The sequence below is a fragment of the Suricata suricatta genome, chromosome 9 (genome assembly GCF_006229205.1).
Source record: "Suricata suricatta isolate VVHF042 chromosome 9, meerkat_22Aug2017_6uvM2_HiC, whole genome shotgun sequence".
NCBI lineage: Eukaryota > Metazoa > Chordata > Mammalia > Carnivora > Herpestidae > Suricata > Suricata suricatta.
Window position 1 is genome coordinate 120264647 of NC_043708.1, and position 17170 is coordinate 120281816.

Consider the following 17170-nt stretch of genomic DNA (forward strand, 5'->3'; position numbering starts at 1 on the left):
ACGTTGGAGATTTAAAGAATATAGGCAGGTCTACAGCCATAAATTCAAAAATCTAGAGGACCTGGATAATTTCCTGGCAAAATATAAACTACTGCACTGAATCCAAAAGATGCAGTAAACCCAAAGTCCAGTAACTATAAAAGATAGGGGAAGTCCAAAATGGTACTTCAAGCTGAGTTGTTTCTGATCTTTAATGGAAAGATTTTAGCTAATGCAATAAGACAATAAAATATTGTAAGCTGTGTAAATACTGGAAAAGACAGAATTATCTTTCTTTCCAAATGATATGACTGAATATTGAAAATAACCTAAGAGAATATACCAAAAAAACTCCACAACTGGAATTAAGAGTATTTGCTATATTGATTATAATAAATATGGTACTAGGAATAACCAAATAAAAATAAAAATGGCAGGGTGCCTCACTGGCTCAGTCAGAGGAGCATGCAACTCTTGATCCTGGGGTCATGAGTTCGAGCCCCATGTTGGGTGAAGAGATTATTTAAAAAAATAAATTAAACTTAAAAATTAAAAAATAAAATTGACAAACATATTGTACTCAGTTAATAGTAACAAATACAAAATACCTAAAAATACATTAAACATAAAATAAATTAAGTATGAAAATACAATTACCAATGGGAAGCTCTATATAAAATGTTATTAAATAGCGATAACTCAGGTATAGTAGGTATGGGTCATTCGATCTGGCCACCCACTGCCATGAAGCCTTCTTCCTCAGTTTGGGGAATACTTACCTTCTGAGTCTTCTACCTCCTCCAGAAATGCTTTCTAGGCCTGCCTTGTTGGGAGAAGCCTTTGAAGGAGGGCTCTACCATAAGACACTCCTGCACGAGACTTTAGGGGGGAGCTTGGGACACAGAGGTATGTACTGAACTGACTCCATTCTGAAATAGGGGGCAGCGGACACACCCAGATTCCAGAAGAGGCAGGAAGTGAGGTTCCGGAGTCAGTATCCAAAACCTAGGGTCAGCAGGGTCCCGGAACTGGCAGGGTTCCAGGCCAGTGACGATGGGGTCTTCCTCAAAGCAGTTCCTGAGTATAATTTGAAGCATCTTTCCTTACCTGACCTCATAGCTTACAAACTTGGTTTCTGGCAATCCTGGAGGCTCTGTGAACTCTTTGGGCTCCTTCTAGGTAAAAACTAGACTGAGTTGGCTTCTTTGTAACTTAAAACCCCCACTGACACATCCTGCCTGAATCAGTGGAGGTGCAAAGCCTGTTTCTAAATGGAAAGATGTAATATCCTAAAAACTGTCAATCCTTCCCAAGGAATGCACACATGTGCTGGCATCCAATCAGAATCCCAATGGAGTGCATACAACTGGACAAAATCATTTTTTAACGTTCATTCATTTATTTTGAGAGAGACAGACAGACAGACAGACAGAGAGGGAGAGAAAATCCCAAGCAGGCTTCACACTGAGCATGGAGCCCAGCGTGGGACTCGATCTCACAACCATGAGATCATGGCCTGAGCCAAAGAGTCAGACGCTTAACCAACTGAGCCACCCAGGCACCCTGGACAAAATACTTTTAAAGGTTTATAGAATAACAAACATGTAAGAATTATCCAAAATATTTTTGGAAACAGAAAGTGATAATGGGAGCAGTGGACATCTTAACAGATATTAATGTTGTGATCAAAACAGTAAAGTCACGGCTTAAAAAAATAAAGAGTTCTGGGGGCGCCCGGGGGGCTCAGTCGGTTGAGTGTCCGACTTTGGCTCAGGTCATGACCCGCGTCGGCCTCTGTGCTGGCAGCTCAGAGCCTGGAGCCTGCTTCCAATTCTGTGTGTGTGTGTCTCTCTCTCTGTTCCTCCCCTGCTCATGATCTGTCTCTCTCTGTCTCTCTAAAATAAATAAATGTTAAAAAAAATTTTTTTAAAATAAAGAGTTCAATGAGATAGAAAATTTTCAGAATCAGACTGATAATCCGTAGGAACTTAGTGTATGAAGAACACAGCATTTCAATTTAGTAGGAAAAAGACAGTTTGCTTAATAATGGTGCTGGCACAGTAAGCTATTCATCTATAATTGTCTCAAAACATATAAAAATAAAATATATTTGACTAAGAATCTAAGTTAAAACAATAAAAACCCAGGAAAATGCAAAAGGATAGTTGCATAAACATGGAGTGCAGGGTCCTTTTAAGAGCAAACCAAGAATATCAGAAAGCTAAAAGAGTCTCAAAATAAAAGATAAGGACAAAGTCTCCGGCTAGCCAGGCCTGGATCACAGAGCAACCACGGCACGCACACAATGTCCACCAGGGCTGCTGACCTTCTAGGTTTTGGGTCTGGAACTCCTGGATATGTTTTCAGGAGACTGGCAAAGACTTAATACCCCTTATAGCTTTAGGAATGAGAAAGGGGACATAAATACAAATGCGGAGGGGATTAAAAATGAGAAGAAAACGCTAGGAATAACTTTGCACCAATAAACTTAAAAATCTAGAAAAAATAGATGATTTTCTATGCATGAACAAAAGAAGGACTCTTACAAGGCAGCAGCTGAGGACATCCAGGTGGCCTAAAACACGGGCAGCTGGGAGGAAGTCCTTCACTTCCCACACCTCTCGGTGACTCTGCTAACAATCCCAAGTTCTGGAAATTCCAGTCGGAGCAGCTTTGTTCACAGGCCTGCCTCACGGCTGAGTGTGTGCTGGGCGCCGGAAATGCACACGACGGGGAGGCACGTTGCCCAAAATACAGTGGGCCAAACGGTCCTCCGGAAAGTCTCCTCTGGTTTAGAGTCTAATCAACTCACAAACTATGAGAAATGCACCGATGCTTGTTTTCCTTTTCTTCGGACCATGGAACTATATTAATATGCAAGAGTCAAGTTACACTTTGGCAAGTTCGTATCATGCCATGACCACTGGGGATTCACAACCTCAGGATCTCGGAGCATTGCCTTTAGCTCTGGTGAGTCCTCCCGCTGATCAACTGGACAAAGTGTCCAGAGTTCTGATCTAGTCTGCTCTCCCCCATTTCAAAAACATGCAAGGAATTATTTCACATGATCATGCCTCTGCCTCGGTACGAAGACTGAAGAAGCTCATGTAAATGGCAAGATAGCTTCCTTGGGGAAAAAGGCAGGGAGAGACCCAGCTTGGCTGGGAAGCAGAGATTATCATGTCAAATAACCCTTTGGTGACCCCAGGGAATAGCTATCAAAATAAATCTTTTCCATCAGTTGTTTCACCAAGTTTGTGATTAATTGGAAGAAAAACTCTGCAAACCTCCTGATCAGTTCTGTGACCTCAACATCTTGGGTGTGCGGAAGGCTGACAGATTTATTTCAGGAGTGCCCCTCAGTTGTTCGGGTCACTGGGAACGACACAGCAGAGCTTTGCAAATGAAGCTGCAGTAATTTTTCATGAATCTCTTTGGAGCATTTCACAGCCAGCCTGCCCCGCCTTATTTATGGTCCGTCAGCCTGTCTGGGAGTACAAAGGGCTTCTACAACAGAGGGGGGGGCCCCTGGATTCTTTTAGAGTCAGACAGTGACCTTCAGACACTCCCAGAAGGAACACAGCAGGGAAGGCTGAACCTTGGGGGCCGCCCAGGGATCCCGGGACACTAACTGGTCAGACCGTCCTTGAGGGTGACAAACCTGCCAAGCCACAGAGAAAAACAAAGCATCAGGGACAGAGTCAGACCCACTCAGGGTCCCCTCAGCTAAGGGGGGGACCCAGGACAAGCCACAGAAGTTCTCTGAGCTTTGTGTTTAAAAGTGCAAAGTGCAAATATTGTTAGTTGTTGGTGTTTTCATTTTATTACTTTAATTGGAGAATAGGTTTGCAAAAATTTGCCCCTACTTTGAACACTTCTAGCATTACATCAGTTTTGCAGGCATTCTCATTAATCTGTCGACATCTCCCAAACTCTGTAATTCAATTCAGCCAATCCCAGCCCTGCTTATTCTAAGTGAGCCCTCTGTTGCCCTGTGGCCACCCTGCTGGCCACAGGGGAGGTTTCCTAAAACACAGGCCCTACTGATGTACGACTCGGTAACTCTCATACTGGTGGACACTCAGGGCACTGGAATGACACTCACAAGACCCCAGAAACTTCAGTGATGATGCTGCAACCTGATGAATCCTGTAAACATTATGCCGAGTGAAAGAAGTCAGACACATAAAGCCACACATTATAGGAGTCCATTCATATGAAATGTCCAGCACAGGAAAATCAATACAGAGAAAGTGGATTAGTGCTTGTTTGGGGCTGGGGGTGGAGATAGGAATATGGGCTTCAGGGGATGATACTTAGGGTACAGGGCTCTTCTTGAGGTATTCTAAAATTGACTGTGGTCATGGTTACACATATTGGTGGATACACTAGAAATTGCTGAGTTGTACAGTTTAAATGAGTAACTAGTATGGTATATGAATTATATCACAATAACAATGTTTGAAAAAAAGAAATAATAACCATCACACTGTGATGATTACTGACTTAGCTCACCAGTGCACCATGAACACAGGAAGTTTAGGACCAACGAACTCTACCTTCTCCACTACGGTCTCCCAAATGTGGTATTGCTGGGAGCTCCGCATTAGCGGGACTCTCTGGGCTGGTGACTGCAGGAGCTGTCCTTCCGAAGCATTTGAATCTATTTTCCACGTTAGCCCCTGCAGCTGGCACCGTTTCCTGGTCTTTCAGGCCCTTCCTTGCTCGGGGCAGTAGGGACTGGATCATCTGCTCCTAGGAGAGATCGTGGGTTCCCGCCAGGCTTGGGGAGGAAGCCAGCACATCACGGTCACTCCAGCTTCCCTTTCAAGCTAGTGACACAGTCCCACATGCTACTCCTCCTGACCTGGTTCTCCTCCAGGGGCCTAGGGCCCCGGGAGGAATATTCCAGGCAAGTTGTTCCCTAGGCAGGGACTGGGGCGGGGGGGGGGGGCGGTTTAGGGTAGCCTGTCCTTACAATCATGGCTGGTAACCTGTGACTCTGAATTTGAAAATGCAGAAATAGGGGCACCTGGGTGGCTCGATCAGTTAAGCACTCGACTTCAGCTCAGGTCATGATCTCATGGGTTTGAGCCCTGCATCAGGCTCTGCACTGTCATTGAAGAACCTGCTTCAGATTCTGTCTCCCTCTCTTTCTGCCCCAGCCCCCCACCCAGCTACAGAAATAGCTAAGTCTCAGCTGTATTTTTTGAAGCTGAAAGACATCCAACATCTAACCTTGTGTAAATTTAAGGTGTACAACAGCTCAGCGGTAGTTCTGGAATATCCATGACTCTGCCTCAGCTGGTCACCCACCCCAGGAAAGAGAGCAGTAACAGCTTCTACAGAACCAGCCTGCTGGCCAGGCGGGAGCAAAGACAGCTTCCCGAGAAAGTGCTTATGCAACCGCCTCACACAGAGAAGCAAGGAAGGACCCCAGGTGCGACCCGCAGACTGTGGCTTATCTGGGAATTTGAAAAGCCAGTATCTTCAATTCCCATTAACTTGTAAGGATTCAGATGAAAACAAATAAATAAATAACAAAATCTCTGAGACCATAGCCAAGTCAACATCTGATGGTCTAGAGGAGATGCCACAGCATATAGAACCGTGTCCCCCTCTGCCGCCCCGGACCACATTCCAGATGTGGATGGCTTCTGCTTTCTCGTGACTTGAATTTCACCTATGTGGGCCTTGGCTGATATTTTTTCTTTTTTAAATTTAAAAAAATTTTTTTAAATTTATTTTTGAGGGAAAGAGAGAGACAGCTTGAGCAGGGGTGGGTCAGAGAGAGAGAGAGAGAGATACAGAATCTGAAGCAGGCTCCAGGCTCTAAGCTAGCTGTTGGCTCAGAGCCTGACACAGGGCTCAAACACGAACCATGAGATCATGACCTGAGCCGAAGCTGGATGCTTAACTGACTGAGCCACTTAGGTGCCCCGATATTTTTTTTCTTAAAGATAAAATAATCCTTTTAAAATGTACCCATGTGGGGCACCTGGGTGGCTCAGTTGGTTAAGTGTCCAACTTTGGCTCAGGCCATGATCTCATGGTTCATGAGTTCCAGCCCTGCATCAGGCTCAGAGCCTGGAGCCTGCTTCGAATTCTGTGTCTCCGTCTTTCTCTGCCCCTCCCTCACTTGTACTCTATTTCCCAAAACTAAAATAAAGATTAAAAAAATAAAATAAAATAAAATAGATCCATGTAATTTAACAATAGTTTTAGAACATTTTCTCCAAGAAAACAATAAAAAAGGACAAAAACTATTAATAATTAGTTATATATTTCCTACCATTTTTTATTTCTTGGGAAATGTTTAGGATGTAAAAAACTCACAGCCAAGTTGAATCTTTAATATTTTGAAAGAAAAATGCAAAGAATGTCAAGTAAATATGTATAGGCACAGAGGATACATTGATTCTACCTCACCTTAAGACTTTGAAATGGGAACACCTTTTTCATTAGTGAAGTTAATTCTTAAACCAATTCAGTTACCATGATGCATTGTAAAGATGGATTTATCCTTAGAAAATCTTTCAGAGTACATTTTTCAAATAATCTAAAAATATGGTAAAGTTAGAAATTTCCAGATTTCTAAGAAATATAAAGTGAAATTACCAATGTCCCTATAGGGTTTCAAAGGGAAAATACAGGGACGTCTCAGTGCTCAGTCAGTTAAGCGTCCAACTTCACCTCAGATCCCGGTTTCGCAGTTTGTGAGTTGGAGCCCTGCGTTGAGCTCTGTGCTGTCAGCTCAGAGCCTGGAGCCTGCTTCGGATTCTGGGTCTCCCTCTCTCTGCCTCTCCCCTGATCATGCTCTGTCTCTCTCAAAAATAGACATTAAAAAAATATTAAAAAAGAAGAGGGCGGGGCAGCTGGGTGACTCAGTCAGTTAAGTATCTGACCCCAGCTCAGGCCACGATCACATAGTTCATGGGTTTGAGCCCTGCATGGAGCTCTGTGCTGACAGCTCAGAGCCTGAAGCCTGCTTCAGATTCTGTGTCTCCCTCTCTCTCTGCCATTTGCACTCTGTCTCTCTCTCTCTCTCTCTCTCAAAAATAAATAAACATTAAAAAAATTATACATAAAAGTAAAAAGGAGAAAAAAGAAAAGGGAAAATACAGGGGCCCATGGGTGGTTTAGTCAGTTGAGTGTCTGACTCTTGATTTTGGCTCAAGGTTGTGGGATCCCAGGGTTGTGGAATCAAGTCCCACGCTGGGCTATGTGCTGAGTATCGAACCTGCTTCAGATTCTCTCTCTCTCTCCCTCTGCCCCTCTCTCCTGCTCTCTCTCTGTCCAAAATAATAATAATATTAATAAATAATATTAATAGGGAAAATAAGACAAAAAGGATTAAAAAAATGACTTTTGTTCAGCACTAAAACACAAATATTTTGAAGTGAAATTTTCCAACTGTCATATATTCAGATATATACACATGTATATTTACATTTAACTATAAGTGGACACAAAATCACTGTATTGTGATGAATAATTGGTGTCTATGACATGACAGTTATTGAAATCTGTGTGAGCCAGGAACTGTGTTAAGAACTCTCTATCTCCACTATCTTTACGAACAAGGAAAATGGAGCTCAGAGAGGTTAAGTGGCTTGCTTGGAGTCACAGAGCGGGTCAGTGTCATAGCCAGGACTGAGTCCAGACCTTGTGCTCTAAGCACACAGCATCTTTTCTCCACTTTGCCTGTGTTTCAGACACACCAAATCGCCTATGTTCCCAGGACAAGCTGAGACATTTCCACTCTGCCCTTTATAATTACTAGTGTTCCCTCCCTGGACTGCCTCTTGGAACCAACCTCACATTCCTCAAGGCCCAAATCAACTCCCGTCCTTTGTATAAACTTTCCTGATCTCCACAGTATGACTGAAACCTTTGTCTTCTCCCAGATTTGGTGGCTCTTTTTTTTTTAATTTTTTAAAATTTTTGTTTATTTTTGAGAGAGAGAGAGAGAGAGAGAGAGACAGAAACAGACTGCTAGCGGGGGAGAGGCAGAGAGAGAGGGAGACACAGAATTCAATGCAGCGCCCAGGCTCTGAGCTGTCAGCACAGAGCCTGATGTGGGGCTTGAATTCATGAACCTGGAGATCATGACCTGAGCCAATGTCAGACACCCCACCGACTGAGCCACCAAGGCACTCCATGGCAGCCCATTTCTTAATGACAGCATTCACTTTATTCTGCATTATGATGATATTTTAACTCTACCTTTTTTTCTTCCCAAATTGCTGTTGCAGAATTCTTGAGAACTGGGACTCAGAAGGGATGGCAAACACGAGACACACATTCCGTCCTTTCCCTCTTTGGCTCCTGGTACAAACAGCTTTCATACTTGCTCCCCATGGAGGCCAGACACAGCCTCAGCACTCACTGCCAGATGCTGAACACTGGCACACAAGGTGAAACCCCCACACGATAGCAGATAATGGCTACAAAAAATAAAAACTTGCTTCTGACTGAATGTACCTAAGAATAAACTGCTGATGCTCAGCTGAGGGAGAACTAGCCTGTTCCTTAAACATGGATAGTCTACTTTGAAATGGCTACGAAATGCTGGCACATAACAAGGGTTCCCAGTGCTCTCCTCGCCTCTCTGCCCAGCGGCTGGGAGAAGCGATTCTGCCCACAGTGCTTCTGCCCCAAGTAACAGCCCAGGTATGGTGGGGGGCGGGGGGCACCAGCACACAACAGATGCCAGATTCCTCAGCAAATGGGACGCCCGTACACTCCTGGTGGAAGTGGAGACAGTGCAAACCACTCTAGAAAACTTGTTTGTCCCCTTCTGCCAAAGCCAAACACATGTGTACCCTGGGACCCAGAGACTGCATTTGGAGGCATGACCAGCAGAAAATAGGGATGTTCATCAGTAGACGCGCACTAGAAAATCCACAGCAGCACCCTCCTCCACAGCCTCTCTGGAAATAACCCTGATGTCTGTCAAGAGAAGGATGGGAAATAAACTGTGGTATGTCCATCCAGTGAGAAGCCAGAGGTACTTGCAGTGAGATGATGGACTCCACTAAACACGCAGAATGAAAAGAGCAGGAAACAATACTACAACACAGGACACTATTTCTAGAATGTTAAAAGCCAAGAAAGCTGATGGAGGTTAAGACAGTGGCTACTGTTGGGGAGGGAGAGCCCCCAGGAGAAGGAAAGACGAGGGCTCCTGTGGGTGTTGGCCATGTTGTCTCTCCACGTGGTGCTGCTTCTAGGGGTTTGTGCAAAGTCACGGAGCTGGACACCTGCACTGTGTCAGGGGGACACCTTCAGGTGGGAACAAGTAAGAAAGTTTCATTTTGATTTTGGTTCCTCGCACACACGCTGTTTCCCGTCTCTCGCTGTTGCCGTTACCCAAGGTGAAGAATACAAAGGCAGGATTTCCAAGACTTTCCAAGTGTTTTCCAAGACTTGGCCAAAGCATCCCCTATTCTGGGAGCCGCCTCTGCTCTCCCCAGTGGGACCCAGGACCCTGAGGCTGGAGTTCCCCGTGCCCTGCGTGCAAGCGTCTCTCAGGGCGCTGTGCACACTGCCCGCTGACACCCCCTCAGAGTGTAAACCGCCCAGTGTTGCAGGATTTTTTTTACCTCAATACCCGGGGTTCATTGTCTCGTTGCTTTGAAGAATAAAGAGGTGGATACAAAATGAGCAGCAGCCACACGCTTAGTAAAATATGAGATCAGAAAGGAAGAAGAGTAGGAAAGCCCGTGACAATAGGCAAGGGTCTTTGTTTTGTAAGGTTTTGGTCGGCTACCCACCAAACCTTCCCCCTTTTCCCTTCTCAACTCCTACCCTTACTGGCTTGATAACTCTAGGTGCTGGGCTGTCCGTTCCTGGTTGGCTCATTTCCCTTGTACGTTCCTTGTGGGTCATACGGTCTACTTATTTTTAGTCAGGTCTTTTGTCAAATTCCTCAGGGGAACCTGAGGGGGAGTAGAGGGTGTCTGTCACATTCTCAAGAGGAACCTTACACCTGAGGGGGTTTGCTGTAGCCAGATGCTCCCAGCGTTGTTCCAAAGTATGTGTTTTTCCACCCAGGGACCTCAGGTCCTAATCCTTTCCCTATCAAAGCAGGATAGGCACTGCCTTCTTCACCCCAGTGCTGAGGTCTGGCAGGACCGACTCTGACCTGCATGCACGGGTGTAGAGTTAGTATACAAAAAAGATGGACGCAAAGTGTTGATTGCATTAATTAAGTCGGATTTTAGAAGCTTCAAAGAAGTTCTATGTTAATTATGTTTGTTTATGTTTTGCATTATCTGATGCTCTGACATCTTGGGGCCCTTCTAGATCCTGGAGGAACTGTGGTTCCCAGGGCTGGTTAATACCAGAGTAGTAAACAACTTGTCTGTGAACCTGCCTTTCATATGCAAACCAGCCACTGTGGAGCCCACTCCCCCAGCCACCCAGCATCTACAACTCACACTCCAGGCCAACATTCCTCCTGCCCCACATCACCCCCAGGGATCCCCCCCCCCCCCGGGCCCAGAGCCTGCTGGAGAGCCCCAAGGCTGCGGCTTGACCAGGTTCATCTCGCACCAGGAAGGCTCCCTTAGGTTTATCCGTCCAAACTCATTAGAATTTAAATTTCCATCTTTACACTGACAGAGTTTTTTCAGTCCTCATACTGCTTTCCTTATGACATTTTACACCATCAAAGAAGCTTAGCAGTTATGACGGGTCGGTGTTTCTAATAATGAAAGTACATTAGAACACAGACACGGTACAGGAAGTGCACTCATATTGCTGATAGAGGAGAAGACCTCCAACCTTCTTTAATTACGCTTTGGAACAAGCCTCAAAGGGACAATATAAAAAGTATTCTTTTAAAACCCCAAAGCTGATGAGAATCTAGGTTTTTTTTAAAGTTATTTGTGTGTGTGTGTACATATGTACGTGTATACAAAACAATTTAAAAAAAGTTATCTAATTCCTAATAAAAGATAGGACTTTGATTGTAGCTTATATTGTTACAAAGAAAACCACGCGCCCCAAATGGCATACGTAGGTTCAAGCCCCGAGTCCGCAAACCACGGCTTACTATCTAACCTAACTGCAGTTGAACCTTCTCTCTGAAAGGAGTTGTACTCAGTTGACTGAGTTGTACCCAGTCAGTGAGGAATTTTCTGGTCAGTACCAAGGAGGTCATCTGTCATGGGGCCCTCTCCATCCCCTAAAGAAGATGAGGTCATGGGCAGGAGAGGACCCCTTGTTCCTCTCCCTAAGAGAAAGCGACCTGGAACAGCCCTTTCTCCTCCCTTCCTATTGACTCCTTACCTCACCCTCCTTCCTACAGAAACCTGCCCAAGTTTTGCACAACTCCTCAGAGCTCCCCTCTACCTACCAGAAGGGGTGCTGCCTCATTCAAGAAACATGCAATAAAACCAACTAGATCTTCATATACACTCAGTTGGATTTTGTTTTGTAACAATATACATTAGGGGCGCCTGAGTGGCTCAGTGGATTAAGCATCAGACATCACCTCAGGTCATGATCTCACAATCTGTGAGTTCGAGTCCTACATGGGGATCTGTGCTGACAACTCAGAGCCTGGAGCCTACTTCGGATTCTGTGTCTCCCTCTCTCTGCCTCTCCCCTGCTTGTTCTCTCTCTCTCAAAATAATAAATAAACATTGAAAAAAATTTTTAAAGAAAGTTTCTTTCTTTGTTAAAAAATATATACACATATGTACATATGTGTATATATCATATATAATTAAAATACATATTCATATGTTTACATGTATATAGATCATACAATTAGGCCTTTGTAACCTTCCCTGATCTTTTAGGGGGAAAAACGTTCTCCTTGTCATTTATATCATCAGCTATTTTACCTTTATTTTCGTCTTTGTGTAGTTATACTACATCTATTCAAAATTTTCATCATGTATTTCCATCCTGATGAGAGAAGAGAATCTAGGGAGTGTGGATACTTGAAGGTCCCATTTGCAACACTCCTGCCAGACAGCAATGGTCCATGAGAACACCAAGCCAGACTCCTAGCCGTCTTTGAAGGTTATCTTCACAGGACATGACAATGATTTCCACAGTCTTGGGAATTTTTACAAGACCTGTTTGTTCAAGTGATACTTTCAAGGATAGAGTAAGTTGGAAAGCCATGAATGTTTCACACCAGTCTCCCGAGCACAGGAAAGTGAGACAGCTCTTCTTGAGATGTTCCCCTCACTGGAGAAGCGCGGAACTAGTTGAACACAGAGGCTCCTCTTCTGGACCTGCAGGGGAGGGGCTGCACCTTCCTCTCCTTCTGAGGCACCTTTGGTTAATTACATACGTAGACTTGCATTTTTAGTCCAGACTGAAATTTCATTCCCACTGTAATCAAAGCAGAGCTCCAAGTGGCTGGCAGAAAGAGGGAAAGGGCTGGAACAATGGCGCTGGTTAACACGAAAATGAGAAGCATTTAGTGCTTTTTTTCCAGAAAGGCCCAAACAAGAATGTTTGCAGCAGCCATGTTTGGAAAAACAGAAAAAATTGGAAAGAAGCTAAATGAGGTTCTGTGGCCAAATTAACTAGGGGAATAGTGTTTTAAAAAATTAAAGGGGACTCCCTCTATGCATGGCTTCTCATGGTTTTAATGATCTAGGCCATGTAGTCCCCTTGGTCCTTCTTTTTAAAAGAGCATCCATTCAGGGGCACCTGGGTGGCTCACTTGATTAAGCATCTGAATCTGGATTTTGGCTCAGGTCATGATCTCACGGTTTGTGGGATCAAGGCCCGGGTCAGACTGTGTGCTGACAGCATGGAGCCTGCTTGGGATTCTCTCTCTCTATCTCTCTCTCTCTCTCTCTCTCTCTCTCTCTCTATCTGTGTGTTTCCTCTCTCTCTGCCTTTCCCCATGCTGGTGCTCTCTCTCTCTCAAAATAAATAAATAAATATAAAAAAGAACATCCATTCACATCTCAGTAACTCATGCTCAGGAGCAGCTTGGAGGCCTCCTTTACCCTCCACACCCCCTACTTTAGGGGGGCGAGTTCAGGGCTGATGGCTCCTTCCTGCTTTTGCCACTTGAAATCATGATTTATAGAACAAATTCCTGTTGACTAGTATCTGTTCATCCCCAGAACATAACATAAATATTAACAAATAAAGAAGAAAATTTGTATTAGTTTTAAATTCTTTCTGGTCTCTTACCTAATGGGATGGGATATTTTCACAACTTTGAGGGCCATACATGAAAACCCACTGCTCAGTGTTGTGGTGTGTTTCTAGGTAAAACTGAAGCTACCACTATAGCACTAGACCTCTAACTGACCCTTAACAAATGATGATCTGCTCATCAATTTCAGTGCTGTGAGCATATCCAATAATGGGGAGGGTATTATGACAGGGAAAGACAGGATGAAACAGGCAGAGAGGGAAAGGTAAGGGCCTGAGGTCCCTGGGTAGGGAAAACCTATTTTAAAGCAACGCTGGGAGCATCCAACCACGAGCAAACTCCCTCAGGCATAACGTTCCTCTTTAAGAAACGTAACAGACACCACCTACACCCCTCTGGTATCCCTTAGGAAACCGACAAAAGACCTGACTAAAAATAGTTAGACCATAAAACTTATGACCCACAAGGAACAGTATGGCCATAGACCACTCCTCGTACAACAGAAATGAACCAATCAAAAAGGCATGACTAGGCACTTAGAGTTACCTAGACAATAAGCGTAGGACCTGAGAAGGTACAAGGTGGGGGGGGGGGAGGGAAGGGGCAAATCAAAACCCTATAAAACAAAGTTCCTTGCCTATAGTCATGGGCATTCATTTCCGAATTGTCCCCTCTCTGTGAAGAGAGCTTTCAAATTAGTCTTCCTTTCTCATCTCACACTCTAATAAACTTTTGCTTGCTGCTCATTTTATTCTGTGTCTACCTCTTCAGTCTTCGAAGCAGCGAGATGATGAACCCTGGGTATTGAGGCCAAATATAAAAAATAAAAAATCTTGCAACAGTATCTTGTAAGAACCAAGAGAGGAAGGACCTGGGCTAGGCTCCAGACTAGTTACCCTCGGGGCATTGGGCAGTGATTTTTTTTTTTTTTAATTTTTACTTTCTTTTACTCTTGGGGGAATTCACCTAGTGTTTGAGAGTAAAACTGGAGAACTTCACATAAAAATCTTATTTTCTAGCTTTTCTTGAAAAGTTTCCAGTTCCAGGCTCTCTAGGTCCTTGGTGGGAGCTGCTCTCAAGCCCAGTCTCGTGGCCGGAGTGAGTCTGCATCTGGCTTCTCCCTCAGCAGTCTGGGAGTCGGCTCCATCGAGAAGGAGCTGGTTTTAATCACTATTTTTTTCCCCTCTAGAGACCATACTTGGAGCAGATATTAAAGACCTGCTAAATACAACGCTGGACCCATAGGCCAGGAGGTGGAGGGGCAAGAAAAGTCACCTGAGATTGAAGCACCCGGGTCTCCAGCTCCTTCTCCAGCCCCTGCAAGGTGGCCTCCTCCCTCCATACCCTGCACATCTCAGCAGAATGAAGACCCTCCTCCAGAGAAGGCACCGGTGACAGAGGGCCAGCGAGGGTGGAGAGGTCCCGAAAAGGATTAAGTCTGAAGCTGCCCATTCCGAGCTGCCTTCCTGCCTTGTCCTCACACACCAGGCAGCCCCCGCATATGCTCAGAGAACCAGAGAGGTCCAGGCCAAAGAGAAAACACCTCCACACGTTGCCATGTGCTAGATGTTCTACTGGAGTCCACGTTGCTGGGGCAGACAGTGGTTCGCCTTCAAGTTCTTCTTACATTTCCATGAACTGCGGGAGGCAGGGCAGTGAATCAGTCCCACCCACAGCTTACAGGGACAAGGAAGCATCCCCTAGCAGGTGGCGGAGACTGGAGAGACAGAGTGAACAGGTCACAAAGTGCCCCAAACACGGAGTCACAGAAACAGAACCACCAAAGGACAGACAGCACAGTGGTCTCCCCCCAAGGTAGGTGTCAAGTACAGTGGAGAGAAGCCCTAGGGCCTGAGTACATGGGACACACAGAGCGGGACATGCAGCAAGGGCTGCGGGGTGAGTTCTGAGAGCCTCCATCCCTGTGCCTCTCTCCACCCACAGGGCTCCGTCTGCATGGCCTCCTTCCTGGTCTTCAGCCTCATCCAGGTAGCCTCGGCCCTCCTCCCTGCTGCTCCCATTCCTGAAACCCCCCTCCCTCTGCTTCTCACGGTGCTTCCTTGACTTAGGCCCCGGGTCATGTGTCAATGCTCAGAGAAGCACAGGCTGCCTCCCTGCCTCTCCTTCCCCTTTTTGTAAAAAAAAATTTTTAATGTATATTTTTGAGAGAGAGAGAGAGAGGGAGAGAGAGTGCAAACAGGGGATAGGCAGAGAAAGAGAGGGAGACACAGAATCTGAAGCAGGCTCCAAGCTCTGAGCCGTCAGCACAGAGCTGGATGCGGGCGGGTCTTTCAACTCGCTTCTTTAGCCAGGATAATGGCACTCCCGCACGGAGGTGAATTGAAACAGAATTACGCTGCTACCAAGGGGAAGATTCTGTGTTGTCAGGACAAACCACAAAGGGCAGTCAAATACTAAGTTTCTTGTGAAGCCAAGGGAGGCCATGACACCACGACTCTTCTTGACCCCTGATTAGTAGGATAAAAGCTACACCCTTTGGCAACAGTGTAAGCTATGAAGGAGCCCAGTCCCACAAGACCTCCAGAGGCGCTGTGTACTTTCTGCCAACTCTCCCTGCATCTTTACAGTCAGGCACTTCCACCAGCCCCAGCCTATGGCCCTGTGCTCTCTGATTTATTATTCATCACTATGAAGCTAAATCAGGGTTGCCCTGGTTACTGTGGGGCTCTTCTGAAGGCTGTGGCTACATAATTGGTGTTGGCTTGGTTACTGGATGCTTTCAATTCCGAGACAGAGTGGTGGTAATAAATGTGGCTAGGGAGCCTCAAGAAAAAATTCTAACAGGCTTTGGAAAAAATGAGATAGTCAGAAAATTAAGGTCCTTCTCCAAAATGTGTCATTGAGGATCTCAACCTGGAGTCCTGAGAAATGACAGAAAATAACTGGCTCATAAAAGTTATAGATGACTTTTTAAAACAATAACAGACAGCATCAGGAAATTATTAATTCAATTATTTTGGCTAAGTGAATTGGACTGTCACACACAGGATGGGTTTGCCGTGAAGACCCTGCTCAGACCAGCACTCAGCAAATGCTTCCTGAGCTCCTGTCATGGACGTGTGCGGGATCCCAAGAGAAGGAAGAGTTCCAGGGAGCAGCAGGGTGCAGGACTGGCTAGAAGAATCATGACCAAGGATGTGGCCTAAGCTAGAGTTTCCCAAGAAAGACCGGCCTTGACCTGCTTGGAAGGTCAGAATTCACCCAGGCTCCCATCTTAGAGGCCCAGAACTCTCCTCACACCTCTAACATCAGGCTGAGAACAAGGGAGAAGGGAGATGAGCCCCAAGAAGTCCTAGACACGTTGGTGTGCATCTGTGGGTCTGTGTCCTTTGTTGGGAGCTAACCTGGGACAGTTGCAAGGCAGTAAAAGTAAAGGAGTGGCATCCGTAGGATGAGAGGGTCTGAGATGTTGCCCTCACATCTACTTTCATAAGGGACACACAGGACGTGAGGGGGTCCCCGAATTCCTTGGTGCCCTAGGTGGTCCTGAGAAGAGACGGGCGAATCCCAAGCAGGTAGGTGTTGTGCTGAGACCCTGCTGAGACTCCGAAAGGGCTTGCAGGACAGACAGAATGGGCGCCAAGCTGCCCACCCCCACTGCTGTGATGCTAAATCTGCTTCTCCCACACCTAGACAACACTCGGGACAGGAAAGGAGAAGATGCAGAGGGAAGAAGTGCCGAAGGGCTAAACACCTTCGGAAAAGAGATGGAGTTAATCTTGGAGGAGAGATTGTTTAAACTGACAGAGACTAAATCACTGGGCAGTAATAAGAGTCAAATTTATTTTTCCCAAATCAGTGGACACGTCCCAAGTTGAGCTGCATTACAGAAAACGAGGACTGCATTTCTGCAGGTCTGAGGCATATTGTGAATATTTAAATACACCATATACAAGTCAATAGGAATGACAAAACTCTCATAAATAAACATAAATAGGCTAAACTAACCAGTTAAAAGAAAAAAACCTTGAAAATATTATGTTTAGTGAAATAAGCCAGAAACAAAAAGACAAATATTGTATGATTTAATAT

General features: G+C 45.3%; 2 long non-coding RNA genes across 2 annotated transcripts; one reads left to right on the forward strand and one right to left on the reverse strand.

The window, feature by feature from the left end:
• Positions 1-11809: 11809 nt before the first annotated feature.
• Positions 11810-13241, reverse strand: LOC115301915. The gene is made up of 2 exons (XR_003913354.1): positions 13153-13241; positions 11810-12395 (listed from the first exon to the last, which is right to left on the reverse strand). It is a non-coding gene; the product is annotated as an uncharacterized LOC115301915 (long non-coding RNA).
• A 1076-nt stretch (positions 13242-14317) lies between these two features.
• Positions 14318-16498, forward strand: LOC115301914. The gene is made up of 3 exons (XR_003913353.1): positions 14318-14932; positions 15062-15106; positions 16126-16498. It is a non-coding gene; the product is annotated as an uncharacterized LOC115301914 (long non-coding RNA).
• The last annotated feature ends 672 nt before the right edge of the window (positions 16499-17170 follow it).